Here is a 22,281-nt window from a genome sequence, read left to right as displayed (position 1 = left end):
TCTCCACATGGATAAGGACTTATCTCAAATGTCAGGGTGGGGGAGGAAAGGATACCTGACCCAGAGGGCAGGAATATTGAATGCACTGGTGTTGGACTCAACATTCCTCTAGTATTCCCTGTAATAACATCAATCTCCGGGAACTCTCTTGATATAAATACAGAGCTGCTGTGCTTAATATATATTTCCAGAGGAATTTCATAGTAATTGAGCATTAAATGATGTCCACTTATCGTAAAGTGTTACTGTTTTTATTAAAAATTATAAATGGGCTTCAGCAGAACAGAATATACCAGATTCACACACCATCTTGATTAGTCTTTATGTTATAATTGTCATTGACCGCCTTTACTGTATTATTTCTAGATGGTTCGTAATTTTCCCAGCTGAACAAATGAAGATTTGTGAGCAAAGAAAGGCACTGACTGGATTATGTAGTGTCATTGATTTTTATTCTCCTTGTTTCACAGAACACACTGAAAAAAAAAATCTTGCTGTCTCTGTGATGGGCCTTATTAGCACCGGGAGGAGCTGGTGTGAGCTGATGGCAGTAACACGTGTGCTGCTCTGGAAATCTCAGCTTGAGGAGAAGGAGATGGCAGAGCTGACCTTGGGATACATCTGTTGGATGTCCAGGTATGACCTGAGCAGTCAGGATTTGTGTGTGTGGGGGAGGTCTTTGCCTACTGTACAGGTTGCAGTCAGCTATCACAAGTCCCTGTCTGCAGAACCAGGGACCTGAGGGCTGCACAAAGGGAATGGGGCTGACTGTTTTGGAGGCAAAGAAGGGCCTGTATGGGAAGCTGTGTCTCATTCAGTAACATTTAACCCTGAAGAAGATGATGGCAGATATCCCATCCCTGGAAGTGTTCAAGGCCACGTTGGACAAGGCTTGGAGCAACCTAGTCTAGTGGAAGGTATCCCTGCCCATGGCAGGGAAATTGGAACTAGATGATCTTTAAGGTCCTTTCCAACTCAGATCGCTCTGACTATGAAATATTGGCATTTCCCTTCTCTGCAGATGATGGCTTTTGCACAGGCTATCAGTGTACCCCACCCACATTGCCGCTCTTCACTGTGACTTTCAAAGCTTTTTGGGTTTGAAGATTTGAAATGGTTTCTCAGATATGAAAATTGAAAACTGATATTTATTTGTAAAATTTGACCCAAATCTATTAATTCTTGTATTCCTCCTAAGACTGTAAAAGAGGTAATTAGGTGTTCAGGGCAGAAAGGATCTTACAGAACAGTGCTACTCCATTTCATTATCATTAAACAACAAATGAGACACCAAAAAAATAGGAGGGGAACTGTGAATGGAAATTATGGAGAGATTCATTATTTATGTGTATGTTCTTGAGGCTTGAATGAAATGACATGTGTGGGCTAGAAATACAGCTCTTTCTATTCTTCAGTCGAGTCTGGTGTGATAGTATTTACCTTTTAGATGCCTGTATCTCTTATTGGGTCTTGATGCATCATGTAGTTCAGATTAGTAATGTGGCTTTTTAATTAGCAGGGCTTCACTGTGGCTTGTTTGTCTCTGCTGCTGATCTTTGTATTATCTGTAAAACACAGCCCATGGGAAGATGACCAGGAATGCCTAAAACCTTGTACAAAGCATTAAATGTTCTTTCTGGATCAGGAAAAGCGAACAAACCCTCTTATACAGGTATATAAGTTTCTGGGAACTTTCTGGAGTTCTGTTACAACTAAATGGGGAAATGCCTGTCCAGTTAAAATGAAAGAATATATTTTCTGGCCATGGGAGTAAAGGAGAGGTACAAATGGAACCCCATCTTTGCCCTTATTGTTTATTAATGCAGCCCCTGCTCCTTGTGAAAGCCTTAACTGGCCTGTGTGTTCTGGTTTGTATAAGAAATGACAGGAACGACTCCAGTCTCACTCCACAGACCAAACTTTTCACACAGCTCAGATAGAAATGAGCCCCTGGGGACCCTCAGGATGCTGCCTGTGCTCTGTGAGACTCTGTGATGGCAAAGCCAGCTCTCAGTTGTTAATCCCAACACATCATACAAGACACTTTCTATCTCCTCCTGTAATGTTAATGCAGCTGGAATTCCATAAATCAAATCTCAGCAGTAAAAAGGTTAATAAGTTTACACTATATAATTGAAAGCCATATTGGTGATTAAAAGGATTTTATATATCAGTTTTCTGGGTCACCAACTAATTATTTTTGGTGGCCTGTAATAAAACAAAGCACCATAGGCAGAGAGAGGCTGTAATCACATAATATATGAAAAAAAAAGCATTTACGTTTATTGGAGATGAGGTTTTGTACACCAGCTTGTTGAACAGCCTTTGAGGTTCATCCCCCCTAGTTTGGAGACAATGGGAGACCTCCTGTTCCATGCACTTGGTGAGGTTCATCCAAAGTTATTGGACTGAGTTTGGAGGTCTGGCACTCTCTCTCCAGAGCGAAGCCCAAGGGAACCAGCTGTCACCTGTGATGGAAAGGTTCTGCCGAGGCACTGGGGATCAGATTGCTATTATAATTCATTTTAATGCATTCTGCACGTACTAATCATTTATTGGAACAGGATCTTCTGTAATAGGGACATGACTAGCAAGAGACAGAGATGATTGATCATCCTTGCCTAGAAAGGATAGTTAAAACAAACAAAAAGCCCCACACCTTCTGTACAAGGGGCAGGTGTGTGTGTGTGTATGCACGAGGGATTGGGTATTCAGTGTGGAGATGGAGAAAAATTGAACCCAAAGCTTGAACTGAAATCTCTACAGTAAAAAAAAGAACCTTCTGTACAAGGGGCAGATGTGCATGTGGGCACAAAAGCTCATGTATTCAGTGTGGAGACGAAGAAAGACTGAACTCGAAACTTGAATCCAAATTTCTACTGTTCTGTCAGGCTGAAATGCCTTTTGGAGCCAGGAACCCAGGCACAGATGTTCCAAACTCTTGCCTCTGTTTTGCAGGTTGTATGTTTTATTGTATTTCTCTGATTGCATCAAGAAGCAGCTGAGGGCAAAGGCAGATGCCGGGTGGGCGGGTGGATTTGCAGGGAGGTGTGTTTGCACAAGTAGCTCAGGGATCAGGTCTGTAGTCTCTGGGACCTCCTGTGATCCTGTGTGAGGTGACACAACCGCAGCCTGTGTTCTGGTTAAACAACCCACTGCTGATCTCAGTTGTTCTGCCTGTTAAGCAAAGGGCAAACGGCACGATACGCCGAGCACTGGGCACATCGTTCCCACCGTCAGGGCAGGATCTGAGATGTGACCAGAAAAAAATGACCTGATGTTCAGACCCCTCCTGGGCAATGCTTGCAGAACCACTTTGGGCAGTGGGACTTTCTGTGACAAATGTGTTTCTGTAATATTTTTTTAAGATCTTCGCTACAGCTGTTAAATTGGCAAATCATTAACTCTTAAATGCCCATTGCATAAAATTGGTGCCGTGACATGTTGCGCTGTAATGAGCTAAGGTTTAAAGTTCTTTACTGCTAAAATAATTTGCTTGACGTCTGCTATATCTAAATAGGAGCTTTTCTGCACTGAAAAGAACATCTTTTTATTTAAATAAAGCTCTTAAAGTGTTTCCTAGCAGCATAGCTAAGGGGATACTTGGTTTTAAACACAGGCTGGCAAGGTTAAAAGTGGAACAGCAGTCGGGTGAATAATGGCCTATGAGTCAGCTGCTGAACTGGACTTGACAACCTCCATGTCACCACCGAGTCAGAAGTCATTTGTGTAACAGTTTGAGGGTAAAGAAGTAAAAAAATAAACTGGTAGTTTCCACTGGTAGAAGGCCATATCAGGGCTTTCTGAAACAAAGACTGAGAAGGGGGAAAGTTAAGCAGCAATAGTGCAAATGAGAAAAGAGTGTGGGTACGAATTGCATCCGTGTAGGTAATTCAAATATGTCAGTGCACCCCTCTGAAGTTCAGAGGAAAAGCAATGTGGTTAAAGAGTCTGACTGCTGGAGTCCTGGCTGACAGTAAGCAGGCCTCCCTCCCAGGGGTCTTTGCAGCTATAACTTGGTTAGCTTTCATTTGAGCAATTTGGGGCTAAGAAAGAGCCAAGTAACACTTCTGCAATCTGCTGTTGTTGCAGGGGTGGAACAGCAGAACTGCTCACCTCGCCGTCACTTTGTTCGGTCTCTCTCTTCGGGGAGATTTTTGTCACTGGATTGGCAATATCAGGAAGTTGTTATTTTTTCACACATAATCAGCAGCAGAAAGAGCAGGGTCCTGTTTCAGCCTCCAGGTGCTTACAGACATCTTTGTTAAAACTGACGAGGAGGGTGAGAACCGAATCGAAAGAGATGACAAGGTGACTTAGACAAGGCTTAGTGGTAAGGGAGTGCGTGGGAAGAGAGGGGATATCATGGCTTTCCTGGGAAAGGACTCCTGTCTGTGACACAGATAGGCCAGTTCTTCTGAATAATAAAATGACAACAATATTTGGAGGGAAATAACGTATTCTGCATGAGCATTCCTGTTCAGTAGCACTGATGGAGGTAACGAATTGCTGTGTGTTGTTCACTCCTTGTGACACATGTGGAATGGTGTCCTCTGGATGGAGCTTCTATCTGATATATTTTAGGCAGCATAAGCAAGGAAGGGAGGATCCCAAAAACTATTCTGTACCTGACCTAGAACAAGAAGTCAGGACCGTAATATGGCCTCTACTCCTTGTCACCGCAATCCTTTCAATTCACGCCATATTGCACAAGTTCAATATACTTTTGGGCTAAAGCTCTCCCGAGCACTTAGCTCTCTAAACTCCCTACTCAGCAGGTGGCTTATTTAAATGTGGCTGTCAGCTTGGCCAGTGGCCAAAAGCAAATGGCTCGATGCGTGAACTGCAGTGTTTGGGTTTAATTCTGCGCTCGCTCCTGCCAGCACAATCCTCCTGGCTCCGGTGGGGTTGTGTGGGGTACAAGTGAGTGCAATATAGGGCTGTCTGCTCAACTGTTTGTCAAATAAATCTATGGCCAGTCATTTGCATTATGTCAGCTAAACATTTGCCTGGCACTTTTCTCATCTGCGAGCCAGGGAGGAATTCTGGGTTGCTTGAAATGAAAACCATCGTTGTCAGCCCTCGCTTAACCAATGAGCGTTTCTCCCATCGCGTGTAAAGTAACTTCTTTTGCAACCCACAAGCCTGGAAGAGGAAATGTAAAGTTTTTCTAAACATCCAGTACAAATGGGGATATTAGCTGCTTAATTGAGTCTTCGAAATTCGGGTGTTATGGCTGAGCAAGTGAGATGGAGGGAGGAAGGAAGCACATGGTTTAAATTAAATATGTGGAAAGTAACCGCCGAATGATAAAAATGTATTTTAAAAGTAAGCAAACCTGGTTTCCCTCTGCCTCTCCATTAAATGTGTCAGGAAAGGGCCTTTACAACTAGGTGGTAATTAGAGAGGAAAAAGCACTGCTGGCAGAGCAGTCAATCTATCACATCCTCTACTGCCTAAATGTTACCAGCAATTAAACAAGTTAGTGGGGGAAAAACTTGACAAGCAAGTTTTATCACAGGATCATCTTGGTGTCAAAGTATGGGGTGCTCCTATTAGATTCCCTTGTGCAACCCCAAAGATTTAAAATCCGACCCCAGGAATGCATGTTCAAACCAAAGCAACTATTTTCTTTCCCAGACTACCCAGGCGCAGGGAAGATTAGAATGCTAAAAATAAAACAACCTTTCCCACCTCCCCCTTCCTCTCCCCTCCAAAGTCAAATCTGTCCAGGTTGACTGCTCCATTAAATTCAAGAACAAAAAGTTATAAATTGAACATAGGGAGAGCAGTGCCTTTTCTTAAAGTGATGTTTCCTCGCCTTAATGGATTTAGCTATGGCAGGGAGTCAGGGAGAAGCTGTCTTAACTAAATCTTTGACTGATTATGCATTTTTTTTTCTATTCATACAAGATAGATTCATCATTCCAATTTGTCAAGCTGGCGAAGTTCCAATTAATTACACCAGGAAAAGCTCAAGCTGCATTAGGCCTCTGTCAGGCCTAATCTAGTGCTTCATTTACTGGAGCCCCAAATGAAGAGATATCAGAGGTGTTGTTCCTCTTGGTACTTAATTTGATGAATGCCCTAGCAGCACGATCGGTGGCAGAGGTGTGTATGTGTGTGTCTCTTCATCAGCCACCACTGCTGAAGTCGTCATGCTTTCTCTACTAATTTGAGGGCTCATCTGTATACTGGATGTTTTTTTGGAAGGTCTATTCTTCATCGACGTGCCAAGAGGTTTCTTCTGTGTGTGCATGTGTCTGGGTGTGTTTCCAGATATGCAGGACCTGATTCTGATCTCAGTGGCGTGATGAGGTGGGATCCATGGCTTTAGGTGTAAATGTAAAGCAATGCAAGTTAGATTGCCTGCTGCAAAGGGCTGTAAATTTTGACATCCCTGTTGCGTGTATGCGGAGGAAGAGTGGCTTTGCACGTTGCTTCATGCAGCGCTCATAAGAAAGTGGGGGGTTATCATCCATGCCCACTGTAAAGAAGCGTTCAAAGGGCTTGAATAACCCCGAACAATTTGTTTGCTCTGTGGATTTGAATCTTTGGTACACATACATATGTGCTGTATCATTACAGTGAAGTAGTGTATGCAGGTCCAGACTCTGACACCACACTGGTGGGCTGCTATTGACTATATACATCCTATGCTAATTCTTAAATATTTTACAGTAAAGACACTATGGACCAAGAACATATGTTTCTTTTCTGCAGCACTTTACGTACGAACTATTCAGCATAAGGTGCCAGAATGCCAATATGTTTAGCTTACTTTTGGCTTTTAACCACTGCTGTGATTAAAGATGTAACTGCAGCAGTGCTGTCACTTTGCACGTAGGTTTAGGTGTCTCGGAAAGGATGCAGCATTAGCCAAGAGTGAAGTAGCTGTGTACCTTGGCTGAGTATAATGCTAAAAGTCGTCATTTGCCAGCAGTTACCATGCTGGGTTTCTGAGTTTATTTTCCACCGACTGTGTTTGAGGGACTGGTGTGTGCAATGATGATTTTTAATGGCAGCTATCAGACATGCATATGGTGCTCAGCAGGAGACTATTCAGAACAACCAAGGAGAGAATTGATGCACTGATGACTGTAGTACGACAACTCTGTAGACAGTTTGGACCTCAACTGGTGCTCATTTTTGGAAGGAGGGCCTTTGTATCTGTTAATGCATCAAATTTGCATCTGCCATTAGTGTGTCAAAACGAGGCAAGCCCTGTTGTACTGGGGTAACACCCTAAATCTTCTCTTAGGTGAGATTTTTGAAAGCGTTTCACTTTTGTTTCAGCACAGAATGAAATAAGGAAATTTAACCCCCCGTGGGAAATGTTGAAGGGAGAGCCAGACTGCAGTTCTAATGATCTTTTTTCATTCTGCTCAAGGAGGCTTTTCCTGGACGTATACATTTGAGGTTGGTTCTTAAATGTTCTGCTTAAGAAGTCACTAAGGACCAAAAGCATATGTTTCTTTTCTGCAGTACCTTATGTATGAATTATTCAGCATAAGGTGCCAGAATGCCAATATGTTTAGCTTACTTCTGGTTTTTAGCCTTATGTTTTATGTTAAGCAGGTTGTTTAAGCTCACCTGTTGAACTTGAAATAACTAAAAGCCTTCGTATAGTCTGGGCCAGACAACAGTGAGCTCTTGTAGTTTCCAAGTCTCTAGGCTGGGCCTTTGGTGGTTGTACTTGTACCCATCTGCTATGGGCTGACTTGGGTTTGCACCCAGCAGTTCCTTTATGTTTGCTGATATTTGTCTCTGGTTTACAAGCCTACTGGGGTATTTTGTGAGTGGTTTCAGTGTATGTTAATGCCAGGAGGTACCTGAGGCTGTCTTGAGCTGACATGAGCAATGTACCTGCTCTAGGTAGAGATTGTTCTGACTGGTTCTTTTTCATATGCACCACCAAGATGGTGTTGGAGTGAGCTCTATCCTTTAGAGAAATGAGAACTGTTTGTCCTTCTGCTGAGGAGACACAAGGTTGGAGGCTCAATGGATGTGTCCATGGGCTGTCTTCTCCTCTCATTGTGTGCTGATTGACCTCAGGGTTTAGCAGAAATGTGTCCCTGGAGGTGTACTGGACTTGAACTGTTACAAATTAAAACTAACAAAAGGGAATGTACATAACATACTACCGAAGGATCATATTCACCCTTGCTCTGGGACCAAAGTGAGGTTTATTCACTGCTAAAGTCTCACCTGATCTTTGAAAATACAGCCTACACAGTGCAATCATCACACTCAGTGGGTTAAAGACTCTGATGACTCCTGAGTCATTTAGACAAGACACAAGCGATCTCTTGTGGACAAAGGAAGTCCTGAAAAGGCCATAATCCACCCAAAATTTCTTTCTTCAAGGACGTTCCCTAGAAAGCTAAAGCTGTTCTTCCTTCTGTTCTCAATGAATTTTCATCTGCATCCAACACTGAATTCAAACTCTGCAGTAGTTTGGGTCATCACACGAGCATCTGTCTCTGAGGAATGATTACAGATGATGAGTTATTACCTTTAAATAAGGGGTAATTAATGCTTCCCACTCCGACTTTAATGAAAGGATTTCCTGATGGGGAGGAGGGGGACACACAAGGAATATATTGTATCAGTAATGCCCCTCTGGGAGTTATTGGCACAAAGTCTACGGTTAATAATTTGGAGTAACAAATAAATGTGGGCAACTTATGATATATGTTTGGAGAGAGAGGTGTCAAATTATTCATTATGAATTATTCTGCTAGTTCTGATGATGACCCAGCTGTTGAGGAGGAAGGGAAAGCTAGATCTGTCAGTGTAGAGAGACCCTCTTGACGTAATTCTGTTCCTTTCAAATGGAAAAATATAAACTTCCTCTGAGAACAGAAAATTAGATAAGACAAAAAGAATGGGATCCCTGCTCCAAATCCATTCTTTTTTTTTAGCTTAATGTACGCTAATGGATAATAAAAATGGTTGATTAACGAACAGCCGGCACGCCAACCAGCTGAAAAAACACATTTTGACAGTCAGCACTTGCAAAATCCATAGGTTAAGGACAAATTCAACCTCTGTCGCTGCTCTCAGTGTGGTCAGGTGTCCTTACCCAGACAGGGGTGTTCTCATGAAGAAAGGCCAGACTGTGTGTGTATATAGTACATGCGTGTGTGTAGATGAACACACATTGCCAGCTACATCTTTAGGGAGATTTTGGGATACTCTGTAGTTTGTAATACCTGAAGAAACTTGGTTGAATGGCAAACCAGTGTCTGGGAGCAAGGGAGCAAATCTGAGGGAGGTCAGTCCCAAGGCACACCCCCAAGTTGCCATCTGACTGTAAACAGGTTCTTGCTCCCTCCTTGGGCTTCTTCTCAAAGGTGGTGGTGAAACATCTCCCATTAGCTGCTTTTCTGCCTTTTCAACAATGTGCTTTTTCTGAGAGGATGATGTAATTAATACCTGTTATGAACCCCAATGCCTTTTATGAGAAATGATGTCTTGAGCCACCAAAACTGAAAGTGAGCAGAGGCTCTAAACCCTCCTGGATTTGGTAACTTGGTCCCAAACTCTCTCAAGGCACCAAAGGAGAAAGCTCAGCTTTTCTAACTCTGAAGACACAGTTAGGACAGCCTGAGCCAAAGCATCTGAAACTATGTCAGTCAAGAGAAAATAATTACACGATTTCTGTGGGGCTTTGTCATGTTTGAATATACTGCCTTTAAATATGTGGGGAAGAAAATATCTCTGCTATGTGATGCTTGGTCAGGTTTAACACTCTCATGTCAAAGGGTCAGAAAACATTAATGCTCCCTTACTGATGAACCCTTTTCTAAAATATTAATAAACTCACCTGGCAGCCTGTGTGTCATCCCTGCTTTGTGTCTTGCACGCTGTGCTCACGTCTGATTAAAACGTGAGCTGTCCAGGGCAGGACCTGAGTTCAGTGCTGGCTTGCTTACTGGTGCTATTATAAATAATTAAGATAATTATCCAATATGTTTATGACAGCTGACTGCTTTGGGTCGGCCTCTCTGAGGGCTCCTGTCATCAATGAAAATTCTGCAAATGGAGGGGTTTGCAGACTCTGGCGCCAAAGATGGATTACCTGGAAGCTTTCAGAGCTATAAACAATGCACTTTCCATTTGCCTCCCTCCATCCTGTATGGAAATGATCAGAAACTGTAATTTTATAGTGTGAGTAAATGGGTGAGAGACGTCAACAGCACGAGTGAGAGAGAGGCACTGTCTTTTGCAGTGCCAAATCCCAGAATATTAAGAGTTTGCCAAAGGCGTTTCAGAGATAGGTTTCCTATCTTCATCAATAATTTAAACCATTCCCAAGTCTCCTCTGAGTAGCTCAGAATAAGAGCTGAAGGCACGGATGTCAGAAGGCAGAGTGACTCCCAATTAGTCAGGTAGAGTGCCTTCTTGTTGACTCAGCCAGGGCAAGGGTAGCTGTAAAACCCAGGCTTGAGTCCTTATAGATTCCGTAATAGTTTTCTTCTTTAAATCCGTGGTAATTTGTAAGAGATGAGTGGGCAGTCCAGTCCCTAATTCACCGGGGTGCTCATTAGTGCCATGGAAAAACACACAGGATGTTCTGTAAGTTGGCAGATACAGTTGCTAACGGGAGATGGGTTGGACAATCAGCACCACACTGTACGCGAGCAAGGCCCAGGAAGAGGTGGCAGCTTTTAAAAGCTGCTGGAAACGGTGGCGTGACTTGGGGGCATTATCAAGCTGGAAGAGTTTGCAGTGATGCCTTCTAAACTGGGACTTGGTCTTTGAAAGCATTGCCGTTAGGACTGTTGGATCTACGTGGAGTTTTGAAGAAGTGATGATATTTTGTCCTTGCACGCGGGGGTCCTGTTAGAACACTTTGGTGTCATGCAGAAAATTGCTTGTGGGCCCCTAAATCTGGGCCACGTGAGTGCCTTTCCCCGAATCAGACAATTTGCAGCAGCTCTCTGGCTGCATCTGCCTGGATGTGTCATAAAAACCCTTGAGTGTCCTATCTTGAGCATGCTAAACGTGTTTATGTACCACACAGCTTATTGTGCACTAAACTCATCCACATGGCAGGCAGTTTTCTAGTGTTTAGGCCACTATTTGACCCAGCTGCCATGGAGAAGGCTATATTAAGTCCAGCTGATCAGGGCTGTCTCCACACTGGAACAGGAAATTAGTCTCTATAGCTATGTGACTCTGTCAGCTTTTTTACGCATTTCACACAACTAATTTCCTATAATGTTCAGCTTTTCCTACTTCCCCCCCCCCCCGGTGTGAGTAACATTATTTTGCTATTGCATTCCCTGATGTGGCCTTCAAATCTAAAGCATGATACTAATTATGTATTATTCTTTTTTTTTTTTTTTAAAAAACTTTTCTCCTGACACTGCTTATTGCACCTGTTTGTGCCCTAGTGTTTTTAACTGCACGTGTTTCCATCCAAAACATGCTGGTTCCTTGCACTTGGTTTGGAATTGTGCTTTGCTGCTGATTCCTACATTTAATCACAGCTTTGCAGTGCTCACCTGGCCCAGTGGCAGAGCTTGACTGAATCTTTCCTCCTTTGAAAAAAAACGTGGATTTTTCAAAGCTGTCCCTTGTAATATTGAGATCTGATGTTTAAATAGCTGGTTACTAAGAAAAACATCACAAGTGCCTTGAAGACAGAAGTTTTGGGGATTAAGGTGAAGAGAGGATGAAGAGGGTGGGGTTGCAGTGAAGTGGGGATTCGTTTCCCCTCCATAGGCTGATGTTCCAGCACTGACTTCAGTCATCATGCAGAGTTGCAGATGTTGTTGCTCAGGCCCCAAGTCTTGGATTCTTATCATATCTATCTAAAGTCAGGAATCTCATTCCAAGAGGGACAGACCTTCAGCTCTGCACCTCAGATTTTCAAGGAGCAGGGTGTTATAATCAAGGGATGACAGTGTCTCACATATGGCTTGAGTTGTCTGTGTAGGCAAAGCCACTCCATGCATGCTCCTATCTCGTGGCAAATGCAAGGTAATCCATGAATCTGAAACTAAAACTCCAGATATTTGATGCTTCAGGTCTTGTCACTGCTTCTGTTAATATGACAGAATTTTGTCAGCTGCAAAATATGGTTTGACATTCAGTCCCGTTGTCCTGCATCCTTAAACTCCTGGGAAACCGTGTGATCCATGGCAGGACTAAATTCTCAACTAAATTACACTGCTTTGGGTCTAAGGCAACTCCTCTACACTGCAAGGATTTTGTCCCTGCTCTTCCCTGCTGTAGAGTGTCACCATGCCCGTGCTTTATGCCTCAGGTTTTACTGATCAGGTGGCTGGAGAGCTGGTAATATGCCACTGGGCCAGTGGCTTAATGCAGGAATTACTGGAAGCAGCAGTCTTGGAGTGCTTTTTATGAGGATAACAAGGCTTTTGCAGACATAAAAAGCAGGAGAAATGCTTATTAGTTATGGGGAAGGTGAAAGGCTTAGAAAACTGATTAGTGTAGCAGTGTGGTCAGATTGAAATGAAAGCTCAGTGGCATAATCGTTAATTGGGTGCTTACTTACCTACTAATTTGAGCTTGGATGTCAGCAGTACTGCACTTCATCTCAAACCAGAGGTCAGGCTTTAATGCTACATCATAAATTACGTAAAGGCACAACACTAACAATTAGATAATTATGGAGACCCATGCTGTTGCAATTTAACTGGGCAAGTTCAGGGCAATCATGACAGGAATAGTGCTTAACCCTGAATCTGCTGCCTTTCTTTCAACCTGACAGCCAAATATATGTGGCCAAGGAGGTACCCAGCTGTCTGGCAGCCCACAGGTTAAAAGCATCTTCCTCTATTAGTCAGATTCATCAGATGGCCGGGGCGAACTCTGAGGCAATATTGCAAAAACATTAATTATGGTTCAGAGAGAAAAGCCTGTGTTTTAATCTGCAGGAGATTCTGGGCAGGGCACAGCAGTCAGAACTGGGTTTTTTTGTGTTCAAGGCACCGTTGTGTTTTTTTTATTCGTTTCTAAGCCAAGCCTGTGTATATGTTCAGTTTATTTACTTTGCTTAAATAAACCACCAAGCCAAAAATAAGGTTGTCTGCAGGGATCTCTTTCCATATATCCGTGTTGCACGGGACAGACACACCAAACCTTCCATTTCCAGTGCTGGAGTCATTCCATTGCCCTCAGCTTGTCTGCCTGGCTGGCAGTGCTGCTTTGTGGGGCAGAAGTAGCATTGTAGGGCAGGGACAAGGCCACTGCAGAGGGTGGCTTGTCCCCAGCAGTGTTCCTGCTGTGACCCTGCTGGAAGCCTCACCTGCAGCCTCCAGTGGTCATTGCCCATCAGTCCCAAGCACATTCCAGCATGGATCCTCTTGATGCCCTTAATGGCTTTAGTGGGGAGGGAGTTCAGTCAGCCCTGGACATTTGGAAATTCAAGAGAGATTGAAGATCAGGGCGGAAAACATCAGTCAGGTGGATTGAAAAGTGATTGACAGTGGACTGAAATTAATAACATGCAGATCTTGAGTTGTTTGGCCGTGTGGTTTTAGACATAAAGCAGCATACCCTCACTGAGAAATATGTAATGAACAGTGATTTCTGTGGTGTCTTAGGAGCCTACAGGCTTTATTGGATTTAGGCCTAGGGCTTTTTTTAGTGCTGTCCTTTTACTTTTGTTCCTGATCCTTTTAGCAATCAGGTAAATCGCTCACACCGTGACATTTCATTACCTCTGTAAACATTGGGTTCTGTCTGTGCTTGGCTGGGGCTGAGTAAACTCTGGGCATAAAAAAATGAGAACTGCCCACTGCTGGCATTCTGGCACTGTTTTCCTTATTCAGGACGTTTTTTATAATCAGCAAAAAAATTAGTCTTTCAAGGAGGCATCTCCTATTACTAGTAATGGTGTTTTATGGTGCACTGTGCAATGTTGTATGCCAACATTTTCATTTTTGGGTTGAGGGACTGTGTGCTTTTGTTTTAGCCACGTCTTGCTTTAGCTTTGGTAGGTAAAATTCCTTCAGGTGCTAAGTTTGTTATAAAAAGTGCTAGGAAACCCTTAGCTGTGGCACATTGCTTTGAAAAATAATCTTATAACCTTTATATATGGGCTGCAATATAGCATGGTCAAGTAATGACACATCTGGTTACCTATTATTAAGGGTTGAGTTATGGTATGCTTTTTGTTTTAATTAGTCTGCGATAAACAAAAACTCAGGGGCTGTTCTGCTCTGGTAGTTCTCATTTTTCCTGCAGCCTTCTCTGCCCTTATGGGTTTATTAGTGTAGAAAAAGTGGCATGTTGCAGTTGCAATGTCTAGACTGCTGTGGTAGACCAAGCAGGAGGCTTGGTCTGAACCAAATCTCCATCTGCAGTGCTGCAGGGCTCTGGGTAGGTCAATGTTACATTAAATTTGGTAGCTAGAGGCCATGCCTGTGCCCAAATTCCCTACCAGCCCTGCAGGGGCCAGGTTATTCCCTTTTGGGGTGCTCTTCAAAACATGGGGGGAGGAGATGGACCTATTTGCTCGTGTTGCTTGCGAACTGGATTTTTTTTTTTAAATTCCTTTTTTGCCTCTTGGTACTCTTTAAAGGGGAAGACAAAGCTAAATTTTGCCGCGATTGGGCTACACTTGGCTGTTTGGGTCTGAGAGCTGCGTGCAGATATTGCTGGGGTCAGTCCTGAGGTGGCCAGGAGGGATTTTTCTGGCCTTTATAAAGAGAAGACTGAGAGTAGGGACACCAGAGCTCCCTCCAAGCAATAAACCCAATCCCATGTTTTGGCTGCCATCCTCCCAGTGCTGCCCTGGGGAGGGCCAGGCCAGCGGGTGTTGGGAATGGCCGTGCTACACAGGGTCATGCTGGGTCTGAGTCCAGGTCTTGAAAAGCCTTTAATGGGTTGGAAATGATCCTCAGTGCAGGGGACATGCAGGAGCAGCCTTGCAGGCATGTTGACAGTTTTGCCCTCCTAATAAACGTGACACTGCTCTCCTGCAGCGTCTGAGGGTATTCATGGCATGAAGCCTTTTCCAAAGGGGCTGGTGCCTTGGGTCTGTGACAATCTGATCAGTGCTGTAGACCATGACATAAAAAGACCAGCAATTCCTCCTGGCAGGCCTTAGTAGCAAAAAAACCTCATTTTATAAATAAACCCTCTTATGGGAACTGCAAAAGGAAGCTCTGTCCTTAGGACAGTGCAGGCCCAAAGAAGCTGATGTACCTACACGTGTAGCTCCTGTGCAGATCCCATCAGCAGTTGCTCACGGTTGGAGCTTGCCTGGACCAGAGGCAAACCTCTGGCAACCCTGGAAATTTCACTGCAATATTTGGGCTTTCTCTGAAAGCTGTAGCTGCTGGATGGAAGGGAAGGAACTAGAGTTGCAGCTTTTGTTTTAAAAGGCACAGGTTTCTAGAGCTGGGAAGGAGAGCTGAGCAACATAAAGCAAGTGTGCCCTCAAGGTTCAGAAAGCAGAAGGAGAATGAAAGGCACCTGCAGTGATTTCTTTTAGAAGGATCACTTGATGTTTCGCCTTTTCATGTGGCTTCTTGACACCAGTGTCAGGACTTTTGCCTCCCTGGGACTGGTGCCAGCATTCGCAGAGCAAAGAGCAGAGGCTGGTGCTGTGGTTTGCTCATCTGGGCAAGATCCCAGGCAAATGTGACAGTGAAATGCTCTGCCTGAAGCAGATCAAATGTTTGTACTGTGGGTTAAAAATGCAGCTTTGATGAAGCACTTAATGCAGCCGTAGCTTGGTGCACCATAGCACTGGTCCCCATTCATGGAATTGATTCTGTAGCAGTCATTAAAAATCCTGCCCATACTTTAACTATATGCCTTTCCTCTCCCTACCTCACAAACCAGAAAATATCCATAAAGTAAGCTTTCATCATTCTTTCTGTCTTCAAAACCATGGACCACTCCCACTGTAGTGTCTTGAATACTGACTGCCATTGGATTTATTCCTGGTGGGTTGGGAATTGGGTTGAACTGAAGAAGAACACCTGAACTGCACAGCTGGCCAAGCAAGTTCTGTAATCTCTGCACACTGGGAACAAAACTACAGGTCCAATTTACTCAATATCTGCAGAGACCTCAAAGCTGTGGCTTGTTCCTTCCTCATCCCCAATCTCTCTGGGTTATTCTTTGGCATCAATAGTGCAGGAGATCACCAGCTCTCCGGGAGTTCAGCAGCCCCTGTACACAAAGGAAGGAGAGGAATATTGACAGTTTTACTGTAAACTTTTTTGCTTGCATCAGTGGTTTGTTATTCACATGTACAGCAAGGCTCTGTATCAAGATAAGACCATTTGGGATCCAGTGTCTGGAGAGAAGTTACATCTCCACAGGTCTCTGGAGTTCAGTGTTTCAAAATAAGGTCACTGAGTGAATGGTGACATTGCTGGATGGTTGGACTTCTCTGTCACTGAGGAGGATTTATGTGAGGTGGGAGACTCCTGGTGAGACCTGCAGGTGATCTGGGTAAACCTAGGGGGATAAGGCCAATGTTTCATCTCCTCTTGCACAGACCAGGTGGTTCCAGCCAGTGTAAGCTTTTTCACTCACCTCCTATGCCCTTCCCCGAATATTGGAGAGACAGGCAGGCCAAAACCTAAATCTTGTCCTCTACTGGTTGGAAGGGCGAAGGTCTGATTTCCATCCAGCCTGGCTGTGCCCCACCATGCTGTAATGAATAGGTTATGCCAAGGCTCAGTTTTCTCTGCTCCCAGTGGCGACGCAGCATTTCATGCCCTGTGCTGTGACCCCTCTGTCCCGTGCCAGATTCCACCTCTGCACAATCCTGGAGCTGGGGACTGGACTCCAGAGGGATCCTGCATGCAGAAGAGCCTTGACAGAGAGTGCAATAACCCTGATTACAGCCCTGTGTCACAACCCTTCCCACGGTCCAAGGTCAGATCCTGTGACTGTGCAAAGCCTCAGGCAGCATCTCAGAATTGTGTTGAAGGTCAGTGTGCTGGTCTAACTTACTTACACAAAGTCTAGGTACTTCAGAGCAATTGTAGGCTTCACATAAAGTTCTTTTTGATCTGGACATTTTCTCTCTCTTCTTTGGATATTTGTTTACAACCAAACCTGAAACTTTAACTGCCTTTGCCTTCAAAAAGCTGAAAATAATGGTTTTTGCAGAACAAATTCTGTCTCTTGCATAAAACAGAGATGTTCTACTGTAACTAGTATGTCATTTAAATGTGCATTGATTTTTCCAAGTGAAATTCCAGTAAGAAATCCCATCACACTGCCACTTAGACTCCCAACAACATGTACAGGTGCAATGCTGCATGCACTGAAATTAAAGTTGTCTTTAGGAAACTTGGCATTGTGAAGCTTTTCCCTGGTTTCAATCAGCAACAGCAGTGCTGTTGCCAGCAGTACTAGTGCTCCATCTGTGAGAGGGAGTGGGGAATTTAAACTGGACTTTGGTGGCAGCCAGTGGTGCCCAACTGCAGTAACTGTGTGGCCTGAAAAAAACAAATTCTGTGTGCTGGTGGTGCAGCTGCCTCTGGATCAAAATCTCCTGACTAGTCTGACCAGGCTGGGCTGGAAATCCAGCAGGAGCAGTAGCATCTGGGGCTTGATTTCTCTTCTTAGTGGTAAAAAAATGTAAGAATTCCTATTGCATTAATGCTTATTTTTGATACAAATGGCAAAACAGTTCAACAGACAGGATCTTTGCAGCTGAGAGATTGAGTAACAAGGGAAAGAAAATGTCAATGCAAGTTAAAGCAAATTTAATAAAGGAAATAAAAACAATATACTGACACTGAAATATAATCTTAACACTCTGACTGCAACTAACTGAAGCCAGGAAATTCTCAGCTAAGTGTTCCCTCAGCCCTCTTAAATCAGCCCGGTTTGCTTAGGCGTTGTTGCACATAAGCGCCTTTACGAGCCGGCCCCAAAACTCTGGGTGATAATATGAGCACTAAGAAGATATTTATTTCATCAGCTGTGTGTTTGGATGGATCTGGGATGGATGAATTAGCAGTGATTCTGCAAGCCATCAAAAAAAAATCAGCTGAACTGTGGGTTCACGCTTGCACAGGTTGCAGGATCAAGGTCGCTGTGCTCCAGGAAAAGTGCAATCCATAAGGTGGGACCGAAGGCACAAGAGTATTACTGAGGTCCCTTTGTAGATGCTCTAATGCTGCTTTTCACAGATACTAGAGAATTGATCTTCACAAAATCTATACATTAAGGAACCTTCCTTTGCCAGATGAGAGGCTGAGGTCCTGAGAGAGTGTGGTTTGCCAGCAGTCTCAGAAAGTATGCGTGGCAGTGCCAAGACTTGAACTCAGTGCCTCCATTTGGTGTTTTAGTCCCACTCATGGACTGGAAAGAATTAAAGGGTTCAAAACTTGGGAGATCTGAACTGCCCTACGGGTGCATTGTTATTTAGTGGATTTTAAATAGAGCTGAGAGGGAGCTCACCGTGCCCTGCTCTGGGCTGGGATTTGGTTTTGGGAACTGTGGGTCTCCAGAACCAGAATTTCCTGGAGTCCTGCTTGAACTGGAGACTTAGGATGAGTGCTGGGTCAGGATGGAGCTGCTGCACATACCTGCTTTGGAAATATGAGAGGATGTTGACATGGGTGATGAGCATTTTAAGAAACATGGTTTACTCGGTAGCAATCTTCCTTCTCTAAGAGAAAATGCTGTCCTTGAAAAAGGAGATAAAGATTGCCACTCACATCTTTTCTTCATCTTTCACCAGAAATCTGGCCGTTAAAATATATTTGGAGTTCATTTCTATGCCAAAAAAAAAAAAAAAAAAAAAAAAGCCTTTCTCGCACAAGTAATCCTGTGAAAGCCTTCAGAGCCCGCTTGAATCATTAGGTCTGCAGATCTTCTGGGTGAGATAACATAAGCAACAGTTGGTGCCAAGTGCTTGTGTTTTCGTTCCCCCACCTCTAAGGAGTCAGATCAACCAAATTTGAACTTCCTGATACTGTTTGCAGTTGAATGAGAAAACACTGACATCGGCCAAATAGATGCCTTGTTTTTTAATTCTTGCTTACGTTCAGAAAATGCACCTAATATTTTCTGTTGGAAGCACAAACGGATTTCTTGCCCAGATTTGCCTTGCTGCTGGATTCCATGTCCAAGAAGCTTTGACCTGCCTCTGCCTCTCGAGTCCTCATTGCTAGTCCTGACCATCTCTTTATTGAAGAGCCTTCACAGTCCATATCCATCCTGCTTATCACTCTTACTCAGTATTGACAAATCTGTGCCCACTTCTGACAGGCCTCAACTAATTGATTTTCTACCGGCCAAGTTTTCTAGCAAACACTTTTGCTGTATCCGGCCTTATGAGTTCCCGCCGGGCTCAGGGAAAGGGAGGGAATATCTTCAAAACTATGTATTTTTGGAATATTTAAATTCTGCTTCCTCTCCTGCTTTCCCCCTCAAAGCCTGTGACAGGCAGAGGTGCACTGACACGGTACCAATTAAACATTTTTCATTCCTTTTGCTTTTTTTTCCCCTTGTTTTTTCATCCGCCTCCACGTGGCGTTTCTGTTTCCTCCTACTCAGGCTGGGAGATCTGTGGGACCGGGGACTGACATTTTGTCCAGCCCCCAGAACGCTGAGATCTTAATCTGTGCTTAGAACTCCCAGAATCTGTGGCGGTACAAGCATTAAATGGTCTCTCCTGCTTGCGTGCAGGAAAATCCAGTAAACCCATCTGGATATAGCTCAGCCCTGCTTTTTAATTCCTTGCTGGTGGCCCACAGTGTCTGTGATTGCTTTGGGAAGGCTCTGAGTGCTCCTCCTGCTGATCTTCCCCACGCCCAGTGAGGGCCTGGCTGCCACGCTGAAAGGGTTAGACGCAGAAATAAGTATCAGCACCTTTCTCTTTTCCTGTAGTCTGAGGGTAGGAAGCTATTTTCTTTCTTAAAATCCCATTTATTCGCTGTAGTAATTCAGGGCCTGACTTTTCTTGGCTTTTACCTACCCATGACTACAGGACTACAGGGCTGGGCCAAATCACAGCATAGCCCGAGCTGTCAGTCATTTTAATAATTATTATTAACCCCCTGCTGATGCTTTTCCACATGAAAGCAAAAGGCTCTTTGGCACTTTTCTTACTTTTCTTTAAAAGATGGAAGGTGGAATAACAAAGTTCTTAATTAGCTGAGCTGGCGTTGGAAAGCTCAGTGTCAGATTTCCAGGTCAGTGTTTGATGGAGGAATGATAGGGGGAAGTGATGCATCGACATTGATTAAAGAGCAGTGATGAAGCAAGATAAAATTGACATTTAATTCTTCCCAGCTAAAGAAATGTGACTGACAATACTTAAAGGTGAACAGTCTTATTTCTTGAATCAACAATGCAACCTGTAAAAACATCCGTCACAGCAGTCTTTTCTTAATTACCAACATCTAATTAGCCCCAAATCGCTGTAGCGCACTGATTACAATAAAAGGTGCCTGCCACTCTTTCTATTTTGGGTATAGCTGAGAAGGGCAAAGGATGGGAAATTAACTGGCACTTCCAGTTGCTTCATCTGGAGACCTTGCAAAGAGGAGTCAGCTTGTCTCTCTATTCTCCATTCCTTAGTCAAACAGAATAGTAATCCCAGGTGAGTGTTTTTTCTTGGATGCTGACTGGGGACAGCTCGCTGGAAGCACCAAGAACCCCCAAGAGGGGTGTGAGGACACTGCAAAAAGCCAAGCTACTGCCTTCCCTGCTGTTAATAATGGGGAGGAATTAATATTTTATAAGATTAAACTTGTTATTGTTGTGGAGTTTTTTTGGGGGGTGTGTGTGTTTGTTTTTTGTTTTTTTTTTTTTTTTTTAAGCTTCTTTAAGTTATCAATTGTCTCTCTTTAGTATAAGACCAATCCAGCCTCCTTTCTTCAGGTTGACAAAAAGCTTTTGATGATTACTTCCCACCCCTTAGCTTTTTTCCCTTTAAAGAAACAAAGGAAGTAACAAATAGAAATCCCCCAAAACTGGGGGGCAGCTAAAGCCCCTGTATGTCCGTGTTGCAGAAAAGAGCATTTGAGTGCTAACGTTTGAAATAGCAGTTAATGCTCATTTTTGAGCTCTGATGGAGTTGAAATATTGCTTGTTGCACCGAGGTGATGAAGACAGGAGGTAAGATCCCAGAGAAATAGCATCCTTTTATCAGTAGATGGTAGTATAACAACATGGAAGGAGCGTGGCTGCTCTGAGGTTGTCCCAAGATCCAAGCTGTTACACTTGAATCTTAACTGAAAAACAAGACAAAGAGAGGCAGAGGATAAGTTCAGACTCCTGTTATGTTCTACTTTTTCACCAAATAGTAGTTTACAGTGGAGGGAATGAATGTGTGTTTTTCTTCATGATTTATGCATGGTTTATCTAGAGTAGTGTAAATAATTGATTATTTTTGTCCTCTGGCAGAGCAAAAAAAAATTAAAATAAATATATATATATATATAAGCAAAATAAGAAAAAGTTAGGAAATCAAATAGTGAAAGGGAAGGAGCAGACTCTTTTGTGTCAAAATAAGTGTTTTATTTTGCTCCAGAGCAACTGTTTTGTTCTATAAATGCTTTTCTTTGAAGGGTGGTTTGAATCATTTAACATAAAAGAAATTGCCAAGCGAAACAGTTGTAGTTCAGTTCTGACTTGTACATATCAAAATAATGGGTTTTAAACATTATTTCCTTTCCTGTCTCTAAGGCAAAGAGTTTGATGAAACTGGAACAAGCCTCCCAGAAGATGGTGCTGCCAAAACTGAAATTATGATGAGGATATTTCAGCCAAGGCAGTGGCCATCCAGACTCTTGGTTTGGTCATGCATTTCCTGCTACAAAAATACAAATAAACCAGAATAAACCTGCAGAGGGGCCTCATCCCTCTGTAAGCTCACATTTGCAAAGCCTTTTAGATGTGGGGGTTTTTTTGTATTTTTTTTTTTTTAAATTAAAAGCAGACTTTTCCTGTATGTGAGCTCAGGGATCCCAGGGGCCGGATTCACAATGTAAATGCACTTAGGCTAAAGAGATCCATATTGATTTGTTCCAGCAGAGGATCTGGCCCAGTAGGAGCAAACTCTGCTTTTTGAGGTGGTATTGAATTTGTATGTGTTGAAATCTGTGCTTTGGAATTAAAATCAAGGATTTGATAGCAAAAAAAAAAAAAAAAAAAAAAAAAAAAAAAAAAAAAAAGAGAAAAGGAGGGATTTGTAGAGATGTGGCAGGCACTGTTTTCACTCTCCATGTCGCCTTATTAGCAAAAGCGCCGTTGTAGGGGTGATGTTAATGAAGATAAAGGGCTTTTTGGTTACAACTGGATTCTAATCCAAACCCT

General features: G+C 43.3%; 1 long non-coding RNA gene across 1 annotated transcript; it reads right to left on the bottom strand.

The window, feature by feature from the left end:
- Nucleotides 1-555: 555 nt before the first annotated feature.
- Nucleotides 556-20,319, bottom strand: LOC114054645. Its single transcript, XR_003570533.1, has 3 exons — nt 20,238-20,319; nt 8,547-8,551; nt 556-567 (listed from the first exon to the last, which is right to left on the bottom strand). It is a non-coding gene; the product is annotated as an uncharacterized LOC114054645 (long non-coding RNA).
- Between the last annotated feature and the right edge of the window lie 1,962 nt (nt 20,320-22,281).

The sequence above is a fragment of the Empidonax traillii genome, unplaced genomic scaffold (genome assembly GCF_003031625.1).
Source record: "Empidonax traillii isolate 1590-97213 ecotype Southwest subspecies unplaced genomic scaffold, ASM303162v1 scaffold36:size2505666, whole genome shotgun sequence".
NCBI lineage: Eukaryota > Metazoa > Chordata > Aves > Passeriformes > Tyrannidae > Empidonax > Empidonax traillii.
The sequence above is the reverse complement of the archived record's forward strand: the minus strand, read 5'-3'. Positions and strand labels throughout refer to the sequence as shown.